The sequence below is a fragment of the Copidosoma floridanum genome, unplaced genomic scaffold (genome assembly GCF_036245765.1).
Source record: "Copidosoma floridanum isolate Cflo_tuat_1 unplaced genomic scaffold, Cflo_Japanese_pri ptg000006l, whole genome shotgun sequence".
Classification (NCBI taxonomy): domain Eukaryota; kingdom Metazoa; phylum Arthropoda; class Insecta; order Hymenoptera; family Encyrtidae; genus Copidosoma; species Copidosoma floridanum.
Window position 1 is genome coordinate 600,198 of NW_028321883.1, and position 15,721 is coordinate 615,918.

A 15,721-nucleotide genomic window follows, 5' to 3' on the forward strand; every position below is an offset into this window, starting at 1 on the left:
GTACCATGTCGATAGATGACGCGCTCTCTCAGTGCGCTCACAACAGCCTTCCCATTGGCTCGCCGTAGCGGTACGACTTCGGCCCACCTCGTAAATAGATCCTCGATCACGAGGATGTATTCGTGGCCGTGCGTTGTCTTCGGTAGGGGGCCCATCATGTCAGCGGCCACTACTTGCCATGGAGCGGTGATGATCCTACGCCCCATAAGTCCTGGGGGTAACGGCTGGTCTACCTTGGTTTGTTGGCAAACCAAGCAGCTCCGCACATAACGGGCAACATCCTGGTAGTATCCCGGCCAGTAGTACAACCGGGAGACACGCGCGAACGTCTTCTCGCGGCCAAGATGGCTGGCAGATGGTGTATCATGACACTCCTGAAGCACTTGGTCGTGCTGGCTTTTAGGTACCACCAGCTTCCAGGCTTCCAGGTCACTGAGAGTTTCATCAACCGTGGAATCGGGACGATATGCATACAGGTATCCCCCGACGATTTTCCATCGCGGTTGACCACGTGGGTCGTCCCGTACCTTCTGTACCATCTCCTGGTACCAAGGATCTCCAGCCGGGGGTTCCCACATGAGCGCTGCCACAGCGCCACTCTCATCATCCTCATACAGTCGTGACAGGGCATCGGGTACGCAATTTTGCGTCCCTTTCCGGTGTTCAACCTCGAAGCCATGGCTTTGAAGTTCCATGGCCCATCTTGACAGTCGTCCAGTCGGGTTGTTAATACTAACCAGCCACCGGAGACTGCTGTGATCGGTCACAACCTTAAAGCGTGTCCCTTCGATATAAGGGCGGAACTTTCGCGTCACCCATAAGACCGCGAGGCATTCTCGCTCTGTCACACTATAATTGCGCTCAGCCGGAGTCATCGAACGGCTTGCAAACTCCAGTACTCTTTCCTGACCGTTGACTATCTGGAATTATACGGCGCCTAGTCCGGAGTCGCTGGCGTCCGTTTGCACCACGTACGGACTCTTGGGATCGGGTCGTTGTAACACTACCGAAGACGTCAGCAAAGCCTTTGTCTGTTCGAAGGATCGTTGCTGTTCATCTTTCCAGTCGAACGGCTGATCCTTACGCAACAGCCTGTTGATCGGTTCTACTACCGTCGAATAGTTTGGCAGGAACTTCCGGTACCATGAAACCATGCCTAGGAACCGCCTAAGTTGTTTCAGATTCTTCGGAGCCGGAAACGCCGTAATTGGTTCCAATTTAGCCGGATCCGGTCGTAAGCCATCTCGGTTTACGAGGACGCCAAGGTATCTCACCTCGGGTTGACAGAACTCACTCTTTCCTCGGTTGAGGGTGAGTCCCGCTTCGCGCACGCGTTTCAGCACATGCTCTAGCCACTTGAGATGCTCCTCGAATGTCTCTGTGACAATTATTATGTCATCGAGGTAGGCATAGGCATAGGGCTCGAGCTCCGGCCCAATGACGCTGTCGATTAGCCGCTGAAACGTTGCCGGCGCATTACTCAGGCCAAACGGTAGCCGTCGGAACTGAAAGAGCCCCTTGCCTGGTACGGTGAATGCTGTCACCGGCTTAGCTTTCTCGGCTAGCGGTATCTGGTGGTACGCGCTGCTGAGATCAAGGGTCGAAATAAAACGTGCTTTCCTCAGCTTGCGCAGGATGGTATCCATATGTGGCAGTGGATACGCGTCGGGTGCTGTTACCGCGTTTACCTTCCGGTAATCGACGCAAAACCGATACTTGCCATCCTTCTTGCGTATCATGACCACAGGGCTTGCCCATCCACTATTGGATGGCTCAATCACGCCACTTTCGAGCATCTCGCTCACGTGGGCATGGATGACCTCCTGGATCTTATCCGATACCGGGTAGCACTTCTGCTTGATGGGTCGCGAGCTCGTGACCTCAATCTCGTGCTCGACCCACGTAGTGCAACCTAAAGGAGCTTCACACTCCACGTAGCGGTCCAGGAGGGTCTGTAATTCCTCTTGTTGGGTGGACGAGATTTCGTCCAGCCCGACGGCAGCGAGTCGGACCTCACTGGTCGTCGTCACGTCCGCCACCTCTAGAGGAACCTTGGTACCTGGTCCTTTCAACACCAGGACTCTATCAACAGGATCATGGACGGTCCCAAAAGCGTTGATAAAGTTAGCCCCGACGTAGCAGTCAGCGTCTAACTCGGGCAACACTATGACGTCTACGTCCCGTTTCACCCCTCCCAACTCGAAGGGTAGGGTGACGAAGCCTAAGGTGCGTGACGGTCGCCCGTCGGCCATAGCCGCGCTTCCTAGCGTGGGGCGTAGTTGCCGACGACAGGAATTGGCTATCTGGAGCCCGACTGCTCGCATGACCGTGTGCGTAGCGCCAGGGTCGTATAGCGCTCGCAGCTTGTACCCGGCTACTTCCAGCTGTAGCCACCACCGGCGCGCGTCCTCCGATGTAACCGCGGCCTGTGAGGGTTCGGGAGAGGGAGGCGGCGTAATACCCTCGCTTACGACTGCCTCCTCTCGTTTCCCTGCCTCTTATTAGGGCAGTCCCGCGAATAGTGGCCTAGGTGATTACACCCGTAGCAACGTGGCTGTGACTCCTGTGAGGAAGACCTGTCTCTCCGGGTGCCAGACTTTTTCGTGCCTGACCCCTTATTCGGGTTTCGCCTCGGTGAGCGTGAGCCCGAATCTCGGCGTCTATTTGCCTTGGGCGAAGGAGGCGTGGGTGATCGTCGCCCCTGTTGACGGGGCCCGTTTGAAGCGCGAGAACTCTGCTTTGGCTCATTAGCATATTTAGCCAGGCCTGTTCGACGCTTCTCGACGTAGAGAAGGTCAAGCAGCAGCTTCAGCATGTTTTCGTCCAATTCCGGTTTTCTGACCTTTTTCTTGGTCAGCTCATCGACTATTTCTGCCGAGTATTCATCCATCACGTCGAACCCCGCAATTATTGGAGGATTAGCCAGCTTCTTTGGCAGCTCCTCAATTGCCTTTCGAAGGGCAGCTTGCTCATTCCGGATAGCCGCTATTTCCTGTACGCTAGCGCTCAAAGGTTGGGCTTCGCTTATACCCGCAACCCTGGGCTGTTTCTTGGCCTCAGTAGCCTTAGCCTTGGGCTTGGATGCCGGTTCTGGCAAGTAGAAATGTTCCGGTGGTGGTGGCTCACGGAACGCACTCCTGAGTTCCAAGAGGCGTTCAGCCTCAGTGGCCCTTCGCAGCAGATCTGCCATGCTGTGAACCTCGTCTTGTCGGACTCGATCCTGTAACTCAGGACGCATATTCCTGTGGAATAGGTCCAACTGACGTTCTACCGGCCATGGAGGTTGAATTCGCCGCCCGATATTCTTAATCTGCGTTAAGAAATTTCGTATGGGCTCACCAGCGTACTGGGTACGCATTTGCGCATCCGAAATCAGGCGGCGTTGCACTTCTTCGCCTGAGCCATACCACTCCTGTCCTGCGGCTACAAAATCAGCCCAGCTGATCCACTGGTCGCATTCGTTGCGAAACCACGTCGCTGCGATGCCAGTCATAAGCTCTGGCAGAGCTAGGAAAAGCTCTGCTTCCGTAAGCCCCGAAGTTGTGCGGCATTCCGTAATGCGCGTGAGGAAGGAGTCAAAGTTGTCATGACTTTCCCCCGTGAACTTTACGTTCCATCGACGGACAATTTGTCCTAAGTCACGGCATCCGGGGTCGGCGTATGACCTACCTAACCCCGATTGTCTTTCCGCCGAGGGCGGGAGACTCCCCCCCGACCAGGCTGAACGTGTGGGGTCAACCGGTGCAGCCGTCTGTGGGGGTAGGTATGGGTACGTCGGGCGTGTTGACGAGCTCACCGTATATGTGTGGGGCCACGTCGTAAACGCTTGTGGCTGCGTTGTACAAGCAGGTGGTGCTGTTGAGTACCCACTCCTTTGCGGATAGCTTACCGAAGACGTACATGCGCTAGTTGCTGCGCATGATGGGCATATCGCTTGTATCCAGCTGACTGTATTTGCTGGCCATGCATGTCCCATTGTCGTGGGTGGCGGTGGCGCTATGATGTGTGCCGACGCCGACGCTAAGTCAACGTTGTAACGGCCGTGTCCGAATGGTGTGGCCTTAGACATACGTCATGAGCCAATGTGCACACATCAAGCCCACGTCGGGCGCCAATGTTACGGGGTGGTCAATGCGGATCAACGAGGCGGAGTTTCTCCACTTCGACCGGGCCTGTGTTGCCCGGATACCCAACGTTGACACTCCCTGTAAAATATTTCGCGGGTCTCGTTCGCCGAGACACCGCAGGGGCCAAATATCGCGGCGACCTTGAACGTCGTCGCCTCTCGCGACGACTTTAATACGACACACGGGAATCGGGCACACACAAAAGGAAGCACTCGCGACCAAGTTTAAAATCAGAAATATATTCAACTAAATAATATAAAATGAAATACAAAATATTACTCGCGGGTGTGTATGTTTATGTGTGTGCCTGTGTACGTACGCTCGTTAAGCGAGAATACTCGACGAGCACGCAGCGCCAACTCGCGAACCGGGCAGACTTACGCGGGCTAATCGAGGGCCGCTGCCCTTTACAACAGACTGCCTGTTGGCAGGTACTTACGCGGGGCGGTGAGGTTGCTTCTCGAAGCTGCCTTGGATAGGCCGAACTAGGTGCAGTTGGTGTGATCTCGCAGAGGCCAGTAGGCGTCCCTACTGGCTGTGAGTGGAGATAAAGGTCGTCAGATCTGGACTTGGTCTGCCCTTGTCGTCGGGTTCCGGAGTCGGATCACGGCACCAACACTTCCCGTGGCGTTGACTTCACATGACAACTTCACACCCCAAAGAAAAAAACAAAACGAGCAACAGGAGATGGCAACACGGAAAATCTCGCTTCTCGCGGGTTCGCTGGCCCAAGCTAATTTGTCTCTCCTTGCTTTCTTTCCTAGCTTTTCTCTCTCTTCCCTTACCCCTACTTTCCCATTCCGCTTTCCCACTTAGGGCCCTTGAACTCTTTTTTTCCCCTTTCTCTACCTGCCCTAGCCTACTAACGTGGCCTAACGGTGGGGCACCGTTACAATATATATATATATATATATATATATATATATATATATATATATATATATATATATATATATATATATGTTTATACAGAGTGACTACTTTAAGTTTATCACACCTAAAAAATATTTTCTTAAAGTCAAATCACGCTGAAAGGCCCTCCAAGTAAGTCAAATTCGACAAGGAATCTCATGGTGCCATTATAATTAACGTAAAACCAACCGTTTTTCAAATAAAAATTGGATTTCAATGTAATAACTTTGATTAGTTAGTATTGATAGCCTAACTGAATTCTCTGCATTTTTTTACATAGGTAGTCCTGTTGTCGCATGAGATTCAACCTTGTCTGTAAATACAAATTAATATGACAACACCAAATTATTTCAATACGCCTCTTTTGCCCTTCTTCCAAGTCACGTCTGCAACTTCGCTGCGTTCGCTACAATGCTCTTGAATTTTCGGGTTCGTACATATCGATGAACTTTTCAGGTAAAATCCGATAGCCTTCTAAATTGCGCATTTAATAAAAATAACGCAATACAAAATATGTAAAATTAGTAAGCTAGCCACTGGTAAGTGATTTTTTTTGTGGTTCAGTTAACTAATTCTTTTACTTCGAGGATTGAAACACCCAAAAATATTATATAGAAAATCCGCAATGATTGTCGAAACAAAAGCGTTTACCATTCACCTCAAGAAATCTACGATACATAAGCAAATCAGAGGTATGTCACACTTCACCTCAGAGAATCTACGATTCCTGAGCAAAACAAAGGTGTATCGCAAATCACCTCTGGAAATCTGCGATACCTAAGCGTATCCAAGGCGTATCGCACTTTACCTCAGGAAATCTGCAATACCTGAGTGTATCCAAGGCGTATCGCACTTTACCTTAGGGAATCCGCAATAGGTAAGCGTATCCAAGGCGTATCGCGTTTCATCTCAGGGAATCCGCGATACCTGAGAAAATCAGATGTATATCGCATTTCACCTCAGAAAATTCGCGATACCTGAGTGTATCCAAGGCGTAACGCACTTTACCTCAGGAAATCCACAATACCTAAGCAAATCAAGGGTGTATCACAATTCACTTCAGGAAATCCTCAATACTTGAGTGTATCAGAGGCGTATCGCACTTCACCTCAGGAAATCCGCGATACCTGAGCGTATCGCACTTTACCTCAGGAAATCGACGATACCTGAGCAAATAAAAGGTGAATCGCAATTCACCTCAAGAAATCCGCGACTGCTGAGCGTATCCAATGCGTATTACCCTTTACCGTGATACCTGAGCAAATCAGATGTATATCGCATTTCACCTCAGGAAATTCGCGATACCTAAGTGTATCCAAGGCGTAACGCACTTTACCTCAGGAAATCCACGACACCTGAGCGTACCCAAGGCGTATTGCACTTTACCTCAGGGAATCCGCGATACCTGAGCAAATCAAACTCAGGAAATCCGCAATACCTGAGCATATCTAAGGCGTATCACACTTTACCTCAGGGAATTCGGGATACCTGAGAAAATCAGAAGTATATCGTATTTTACCTCAGGAAATCCGTGATACCTGAGTGTATCCAAGGCGTATCGCACTTCACCTCAGGAAATCCGCGATACCTGAGCGTATCCAAAGCGTATCGCACTTTAACTCAGGGAATCCACGACACCTGAGCGTACCCTAGGCGTATCGCACTTTACCTTAGGGAACCCGCGATACCTGAGCAAATCAAAGGTGTATCGCAATTTACCTCAGGAAATCCGCAATACCTGAGCGTATCTAAGGCGTATTACACTTTACCTTAGGGAATCCGGGATACCTGAGCAAATCAGAGGTATATCGTATTTTACCTTAGTAAATCCGCGATATCAGAGTGTATCCAAGGCGTATCGCACTTCACCTCAGGAAATCCGTGATACCTGAGCAAATCAGATGTATATCGCATTTCACCTCAGGAAATTCGCGATACCTAAGTGTATCCAAGGCGTAACGCACTTTACCTCAGGAAATCCACGACACCTGAGCGTACCCAAGGCGTATTGCACTTTACCTCAGGGAATCCGCGATACCTGAGCAAATCAAACTCAGGAAATCCGCAATACCTGAGCATATCTAAGGCGTATCACACTTTACCTCAGGGAATTCGGGATACCTGAGAAAATCAGAAGTTTATCGTATTTTACCTCAGGAAATCCGTGATACCTGAGTGTATCCAAGGCGTATCGCACTTCACCTCAGGAAATCCGCGATACCTGAGCGTATCCAAAGCGTATCGCACTTTAACTCAGGGAATCCACGACACCTGAGCGTACCCTAGGCGTATCGCACTTTACCTTAGGGAACCCGCGATACCTGAGCAAATCAAAGGTGTATCGCAATTTACCTCAGGAAATCCGCAATACCTGAGCGTATCTAAGGCGTATTACACTTTACCTTAGGGAATCCGGGATACCTGAGCAAATCAGAGGTATATCGTATTTTACCTTAGTAAATCCGCGATATCAGAGTGTATCCAAGGCGTATCGCACTTCACCTCAGGAAATCCGTGATACCTGAGCAAATCAGATGTATATCGCATTTCACCTCAGGAAATTCGCGATACCTAAGTGTATCCAAGGCGTAACGCACTTTACCTCAGGAAATCCACGACACCTGAGCGTACCCAAGGCGTATCGCACTTTACCTCAGGGAATCCGCGATACCTGAGCAAATCAAACTCAGGAAATCCGCAATACCTGAGCATATCTAAGGCGTATCACACTTTACCTCAGGGAATTCGGGATACCTGAGAAAATCAGAAGTATATCGTATTTTACCTCAGGAAATCCGTGATACCTGAGTGTATCCAAGGCGTATCGTACTTCACCTCAGGAAATCCGCGATACCTGAGCGTATCCAAAGCGTATCGCACTTTAACTCAGGGAATCCACGACACCTGAGCGTACCCTAGGCGTATCGCACTTCACCTTAGGGAACCCGCGATACCTGAGCAAATCAAAGGTGTATCGCAATTTACCTCAGGAAATCCGCAATACCTGAGCGTATCTAAGGCGTATTACACTTTACCTTAGGGAATCCGGGATACCTGAGCAAATCAGAGGTATATCGTATTTTACCTCAGTAAATCCGCGATACCTGAGTGTATCCAAGGCGTATCGCACTTCACCTCAGGAAATCCGCGATACCTGAGCAAATCAAAGGTGTATCGCAATTTACCTCAAGAAATCCGCGATACCTGAGCGTATCCAAGGCGTATCGCGTTTTACCTTAGGGAATTAGCGATACCTGAGCAAATCGACGGTGCATTGCACTTTACCGCAGGGAATCCGCAATACCCGAGCAAATCAAATTTGTATCGCATTTTACCTGAGAGAATCTGCTTTAACGGAGAAAATCGAAGGCGTATTGCATTTTATTTATTATTTTCCTACCAGTTAATTAATAAGACATAGTACTCAAACATATTTTTTAACTAAAATGAACAAACAAAGTTTCGGAATGAAAAAAAAAAGAAATAGGACGATTTCGTTGTCCCCTGAAAAAAATGCTTTTACTACGAAAAAGTAAAACGTGTTTTTCAAAACATCAGCAACAATAGCAACATCAGCCAATTAGAACAAAGACCTGATCGGAGCAGCATCAATAGCACAACAACTACAATAACATCAACAATATTAGTGGCAGTGGTTTTTCCTTCTCTAGTACTACCACCATCATGATCAGCAACAGCAGGACGTGTACCTACAGGTCTATCGGGTGCAAGGTGACTGGGGTATTCATGGGCATGACCAGGGCCTCCTGGCAGGCCGTGTGTTGACGTTGTTGGTAGCATTGACGTTAGGCAGCAAGCCACCTACATAAAGTTGGTTGCCCAGGCTTATGTGCAGGACATTGCTGCTCGACTTGGGAGGACTGGCGCTCGCATTCTTGACCAATAACCGTCGCGCGTCGGCCCTGAATCCCAGTGTCCCCGGTTGAACTTTGGCATGCTTTCGACTGACGCCGCTAAGTGACTCTCTGTCGGCGAGGCATTCACCGAGCTGCTCGCCAATGCCGCATTTCTTCAAGCCCTCAAGTTTTAACGCGAGTCGCTCGCTCATATAATTTTTAGTTTTGTTTATTAGACATTTTTCTGAGGCATTCGTGAGGGTTTGGATGAACTGGTTTGGGGGGCAGGCGGGGGGTTCGTACTGCCACTAGATTAAGTAATAAAAGTTGTGGACGTGTAGGCATGGCTTATGCATACTTTGCTGTTACTACTGACCAATATGCCGCGCAATACACAATAAATAATACATACGCTGCGGCAAAAATTTTCGATAGAAAACTTGTAATTTGTGTATCTCGCGAGGTCTTCTTTTCGATAAAATTTTAAAGCGTTTCATTATGCCCACTGGTCCGGGATGTCTAAAAAAAGCATATCGCATTTTAGCTGAGGAAATCAGAAATAGTTGAGTTAATCGAATGTGTATCGCGTTTCACTTTTGAAAATTTGCAGAAAGACATATTGCACTATACTTCAAAGTGTCTGCGATACCTAAGCGATTACAGGGTGTACCGCATTTTACCTTTGAAAATTTGCGATGATTTAGCAAATCGAAGGCGTATCGTATTTCACCTCAGGTATTTAACGATACGTGAAAAAATTGAAGGTGTGTCGCACTTTTATTCATTTTATTGTTATGACTACAGTTAAATTTTCTCCTATTCTATGGTTAGCTTTTAAGAACATAGCTGCTATAGATTGTAAAAAATCATTTTTGATTCATGAAGTAGGATCAGACTCTAGTTCTCTGCTTTTTTCATTTGTGAAATCCGTAGTTTCGGAAGACTAAGAATGGCAGATCAAATCCGTAACCCTCCACGTGAACGTAAAGATAGAAGACTTCGTATTCTTGAATGTATTTTTGAAACACGTGTAAATGGGGTGACTTATTATCGAGCTACAATCAGATTACATCTTCAACGCTTCCTAATTATTTACTGCCCAACACGTGCTATGTTTCGCAAGTAATTTTTTCACTTGTAAATTATGCTATGAAATTATAAGTTTTTTAATTAGCTTTTTTTCTCTTTTTATACTTTGGAGACCATATTTTACCATGATTCACTACTGTTGAATTATGACTTTAAGAAACAAAAATTCAATTTTACAATTTTGGTATATTATGCGATACAGAATTAAGTTTAATTCCCATTTTATTAGTAGTGAACAGCAAATAAATGTTAAATTATTTAGTAGTATGATGAATAATAAATTTACAGCACTCTGAGAGCGTATGGGCAAGATGGATTGGTAAATCGTCCACGAGCACAGAGACAGAGACCTGTGAGAGATGGCCCATTACGAGCAGCTGTTGAGCGAAATCTTGAGGAGCGACCAGTACAAAGCGTACGAGCACTTCCACAACATCTAAGTTACAAAAAATTGTGTAAAAATCTGTAAATTCATTTTTAATCATGTGTGAGACGTTAATTTAATTTAATTATTTAGGAGGACATCAGGAAACGGTACGGAAGATAGCAAGAGAAACTCGCTACTCGTACAAGTTCCGAAAAGTGCAAGCTTTGCATGAAGGTGATGAACTGAGAAGATTGAACTGTGCTCGATGGATGCAGGGTAAATTAAGACGTAATCCAGACTTTGCAAGAAACGTTTGTTTCACCGACGAGTCGACATTTACTCAGAAAGGCACGCTAAATAGCCAGAGTCATCGTAGTTGGAGTAGAGATAATCCGTGCGAAATTTTTGAAATTGAAAGGCAAAGACAGTGGAAATTGAATGTTTGGATCGGAATCATCGGTGATAGGCTCGTTGGTCCTCATTTCTTTAATCAAAATGGACGTGGGCGTGATTATGCACTTTTTTTGGAAAATATTTTGCCGAGACTTTTGCAAAACAATCCTGTTCCTCGACGGAGTATGTGGTGGCAACAAGATGGGGAACCCACGCACAACAGTGACCATGCGACCAACTGTCTCAACAAAATGTTCCCGAGAAGATGGCTGGGTACTAACGGGCCACGTCGTTGGCCTGCAAGATCCCCGGACCTGACTCCATGTGATTACGGGCTCTGAGGCGTTCTGAAGGAACGTTGCTACAGAGAGCCACCAACGACTCTAGAAGATAAGATGAGGCGAATTCGCCGAAAATGCGCTGCTATCACACCTCAGGAAATAAAAAACGCACGACTTTAAATGGGGCACCGAATGGAGTGCTTTATTGCTGAGGAAGGAGCTCATATTGAGCAGTTGCTGTAACTTCCTCATTGTATCATCACTATAATAAATGTACGTGCAAGTGCACGCCCACCCTAAACTCACCCCTAATGTATGCCTCGCATCACGAGACTCTGATAATCTCAGTTGATGCTATACAGAGACCCACCTTTTTTTCTTTTAATAGAGCGTTATTTGCCTCAGTACATAAATAGATGAGCCCCTGTACTTACACGCCATCGACATCGTCGTTGTTGTCGTTCACAAGCGATTAGAACCGTATATAAGCGAAATTATATTGCTCGATTGACACGATCGGCTTTTTTGCCTTATTTGTACATATCAAAGGCCGTGAAGTAGCTACGCCTTTTACCTAATACAGATCATGGGGTTTTTGATCATTCGATAGGTAAACACACAGCAAGGGAAAAAATGTAGATCTTGTTAATCGACTACGCGATCTGGGCTAACTGTAGCACCCAAGTAGTATACACCTGTATGTGCTACTGTTGTTTATGGTCTCGTGCGAGGAAAATCAGCCAACTACTAACCCATATTTAGTGTACTTTTTAGATATCTACCATTAAAAAAAGCATTTGCCAGCACCAGGAAGGCTCTCTTATACCTTCCAGGGCTCTACGCAGAAAGCAGTCGCGTGCTTCTCGAATATCACGCTTGAAGTCACGACGCAGCGCACAGTAGAGCCTTAGACGCGCAGAATTACCTGTACGCCATGATGACTTATAAAGGCGATCACGAGCTCTGCAACGTTCTCTTATTTCTGGGACAAACCAGGGTAGAGGGAGTAGTGGTGCAACTTCCTGCTCACTGGAGGGGCACTGACGTACAGCTCTGCGAGTATAATATTGTGGAAAGTAACTCATCTACATCGGCATACGGTCTTTCATAGAGTGTTGAGAGCAGGAGTGAAAAGGAAGAGCAGAAAATTTTGGAAGAAAAGTTTTGAAAATTGCGGATTCTGGGCAGTGACTCGACGGAGGACATTTGTAGCAGGTAATCGATGAAGATGTAGTCATGGTCGTTGATGTACGGGGCGTCTGAAGTAGTGGAGCGTATTACTTTGGCTTCGGAATCAACCAATAGAGCATTGAGTCAGTAATGGGACAATTTATGACGATGAGATGCCTGTTAACACTAAGAGAGAGAGCGAGAGAGAGAGAGAGAGAGCTGCTGGACAAAACTTATTAGGCTAATCGTATAAAAAATACCTCTAACACTAGTTTAATATAGCAGAAAGAACAACCATGCATAATAAGTTTCACTGAAAGTTTTATTAATTTATTTAAGTTGATGCTCATTGAGTTCTTTTATCGATTCGTCATACAAATCAATATCAGTTTCAACAATATTTTTTCTTTCTTCTTTCAAATAAATTTCTGAAAACGGTTAAATGTTATGTTGCTTTTTGATCACTGTTCCACGTTTATACTTAGTCCAAGGAAAAAAGTGCACCTGTCTTCGTCGTTTGTTTGAAAATCGTATTATTGCTGGCCAGAAAGCAGAGGTGCCGTTTGTAGCCAAGCAATACATATCATAATGGTAATTTAAACGCCAATTCCTTTTAAATACTTGTGACTTCGTTGTCTCGTATTTCGATATTATTTTATGAGTGGGCTCAGACGTACTTGGTAGCAATTGGCTAACATCTTTTTGTGTTGATCATGGCACATCTAGGTTCTTAGCTTCAGCATGGCGAACACTACTAGCGTTTTTATTTTCTTCAAAAGGTGCCTCCTTGCCTGATTTATTAGCTTTCTCACAACTGTTGTCAATGGTATTATTTCTAGTCACAGTATCAGTAGCCTGCATGTAATTTTCACTACTGATTGTCTTCTCTCTTGAATTATTAGCTGCCTTTTTAACTACACAACTAGCTTTCTCAGGTCCATCGTAGCCACGGTTCGTTTTACCTACACTAGCAGCTTCCTTACCAAGAGCCTTCGCTTCGTTATTGATTAAATTGCTATTGGGTTATCCTCGTTTTCAGCAGTGGTCTCCTTGTCTGAGCTGGTTATAAAGGGCAGATATAATAATTTTAGAAATTTTTATACCTTTAGTCTTTTTTTTTACTAGCTTATTTATTTGCGAAATATTTTTATGTAAGAATAAATACGTAAAAAATTATATGAAAATCTAAATAAAAATATATATATAAAAGTATCGAATAAATACATAAAAAATTACTTTTCAAATAATAAGAAATTAGATATTAATATTTATCTTTTTTTTTATACAAAAAATTATTACAATGCTTATATCATATAACAATACGTAACAAAGGTAGAGAAAGTCAACGATTTATGAGTATACAAAAAAAAGAATCTTGAAGAATAACAAACAACTATACCTACCACTGGCCGTTAGCTTCCTCTTCATCCGTTGTATTAGCTTCCGTTTCGCTGTTAGTGTCATGGTGCTCGGTGTCATCAACTGCATCTTCATATTTTTCCTCGTCTACACTTTCGTCGTTCTCTTCGCTGTTACTTCCTTCACCTTTATCAGAGTTCGCCATATCCCGTCGATAAATACGAACGCCAGCAGTATTGTTACTGTAACAATTATTATTTCTTATACGTATGAATATTAATCTTTTTTGCAATGGTTCCTACAAATACGTGTTGTACAGATAATTTTTCAGACGTGCTAGTATACACGAAAGCCACGTATTAAACAGGGATTGCTTTGTTGCTGGAATACATGACTGTTAAATAAATGTAATTACATTAAAATTTACTTGATGCTCACATTATTTGTATCAATCGAATAGTCGCACCCTCTCGCCATTCCAAAGTGGTATCCTTATAAACATCCAGGACGTAAGTTATAGCAGATTCAGCGACTGGCTTACTAAATGCAAGTAAGCCGCGCAATTTTTTTAACCTGAGAGTTGCTCACAGACCTCGTTTCCGATGTCAATGGCACCAAGACGTTGTAAGCATCTCGTGCTAGCTGAGGCCCACATCGAATGCACTTATGAAAATAATCTAAAGTAGCTGGCACGTGGCTGAAAGATTCGTAATTAATTAATAATGAAACAGGAGCGACTTTTTTTTTACTCTTAATGTTCAATTCGATTTCTTAAGTAAAATAACCTAAACCCCGATATTTGATTGGACGCCGATCAAAATATATGTATTTAGCAGTCGCCTTATACATTTTAATAAAGGGAACAAATACTACTTACGTATAAACCCATGCTATAGCCAGAATCCTTAGATGAATGATGTCAAGGTTAATATTCGTCAGATCGTCGTAGAGTTTGACAAGGATGGTGCGGAAAGGGAGAAAAACTTTTAAAGAAACACCCGTGGGCTTGCATCCAAACGCTGCATAAGTATTTTTAACTTTTTTCAAGTCTTCCTCCAAAAACTGTTCTTTAGTGTACAAGCTTGCACGTAGAAAGATTTGCAAGTTAATGATTTTCGATGCATAGCCATTAGTTCGACAATTTCCAGTTGTTACGATTGGGTTTACCATCTGTAGTATGTTTACTGTTAAATAAAATTAGTTATTTTTTAATTAAATAATCATAAAAAAAATTAATATTTTTACGTCAAACAGCAAGATAAACGCAGGTTATTGGACTGAAATTGACGTTCGGAAACGAACAACTGGTTGCGAACATTTTTTTCATAAAAGATATTTCTCTATTCATAAGATTTCGTGTATGTTGAATTTGTTTCGGTAAAGGTAAATTAAAATATTTACATGATTTACCTTCTCATTCTAAAATTTACTAAATATATACATGAGACCAATCAACTTTATTATTTACATGGTCTTCTGGAGAATTTTTTATATTCATTTTGTACTACATTATCTTGAATATTTTCCAAAATTAATAAAACACGCATCAAATTATCTCAATTACGTAGGAAATCTAAAAGTAATTGCTTCTTCGAAAATATCATTGGTTTGAGAATCATGATCGATTAAATCCATTGCAATTACAGTATCTTTAATCGTCTGGTATTCAATTTTCTTATATGTTTTAATGTCTTTGAAGAATAATACACCATTTATTTTATTTAAAATAGATTTTTTAAGCCATTTATGATTTTTTGTAGATATTTTGTTTGATTTACCTGTTGTAATGATTTTTATTACAATCCCTCTTTTTCTGCAACCTATTACTTTATGAATAAAAATGTAGTATTCTCAAACTTTTACATACTTTATTAATTTTGAAAATAATTTTGTTTGTGTAATTACATCCCAATTGTTTGTTGCGCTCGATAGTTTTAAAGTATTTTCCAAATTATTTTTTTTATCAAAAATAAGTTATTGTTCGATTCCAAGTTGGACAGCTAAATTTACAACTGTCTGACTTTCAGTACAAATTAAAAATTATTATAGTCTACAAACTGCTTTCAATTAGACCTACGTATTTAGCATCGATATAACTACTTATTGAATTAAATTTTTATGTTCCTTTATTTTCTCGTTTTTATGCTTCAGATTAATGCTTAAAAC

The 15,721-nt window shown here is 44.0% G+C and overlaps 1 protein-coding gene and 1 long non-coding RNA gene across 2 annotated transcripts in view; both read right to left on the reverse strand.

Annotated features, from left to right (window-relative positions):
* REPTOR-BP (REPTOR-binding partner) overlaps positions 1–15,721 on the reverse strand; it is a 248,075-nt gene that overhangs the window by 92,492 nt on the left and 139,862 nt on the right. The window lies entirely within an intron of this gene.
* On the reverse strand, positions 13,204–14,179 carry LOC149375484 (uncharacterized). The gene is made up of 3 exons (XR_016292829.1): positions 13,994–14,179; positions 13,600–13,797; positions 13,204–13,255 (listed from the first exon to the last, which is right to left on the reverse strand). It is a non-coding gene; the product is annotated as an uncharacterized LOC149375484 (long non-coding RNA).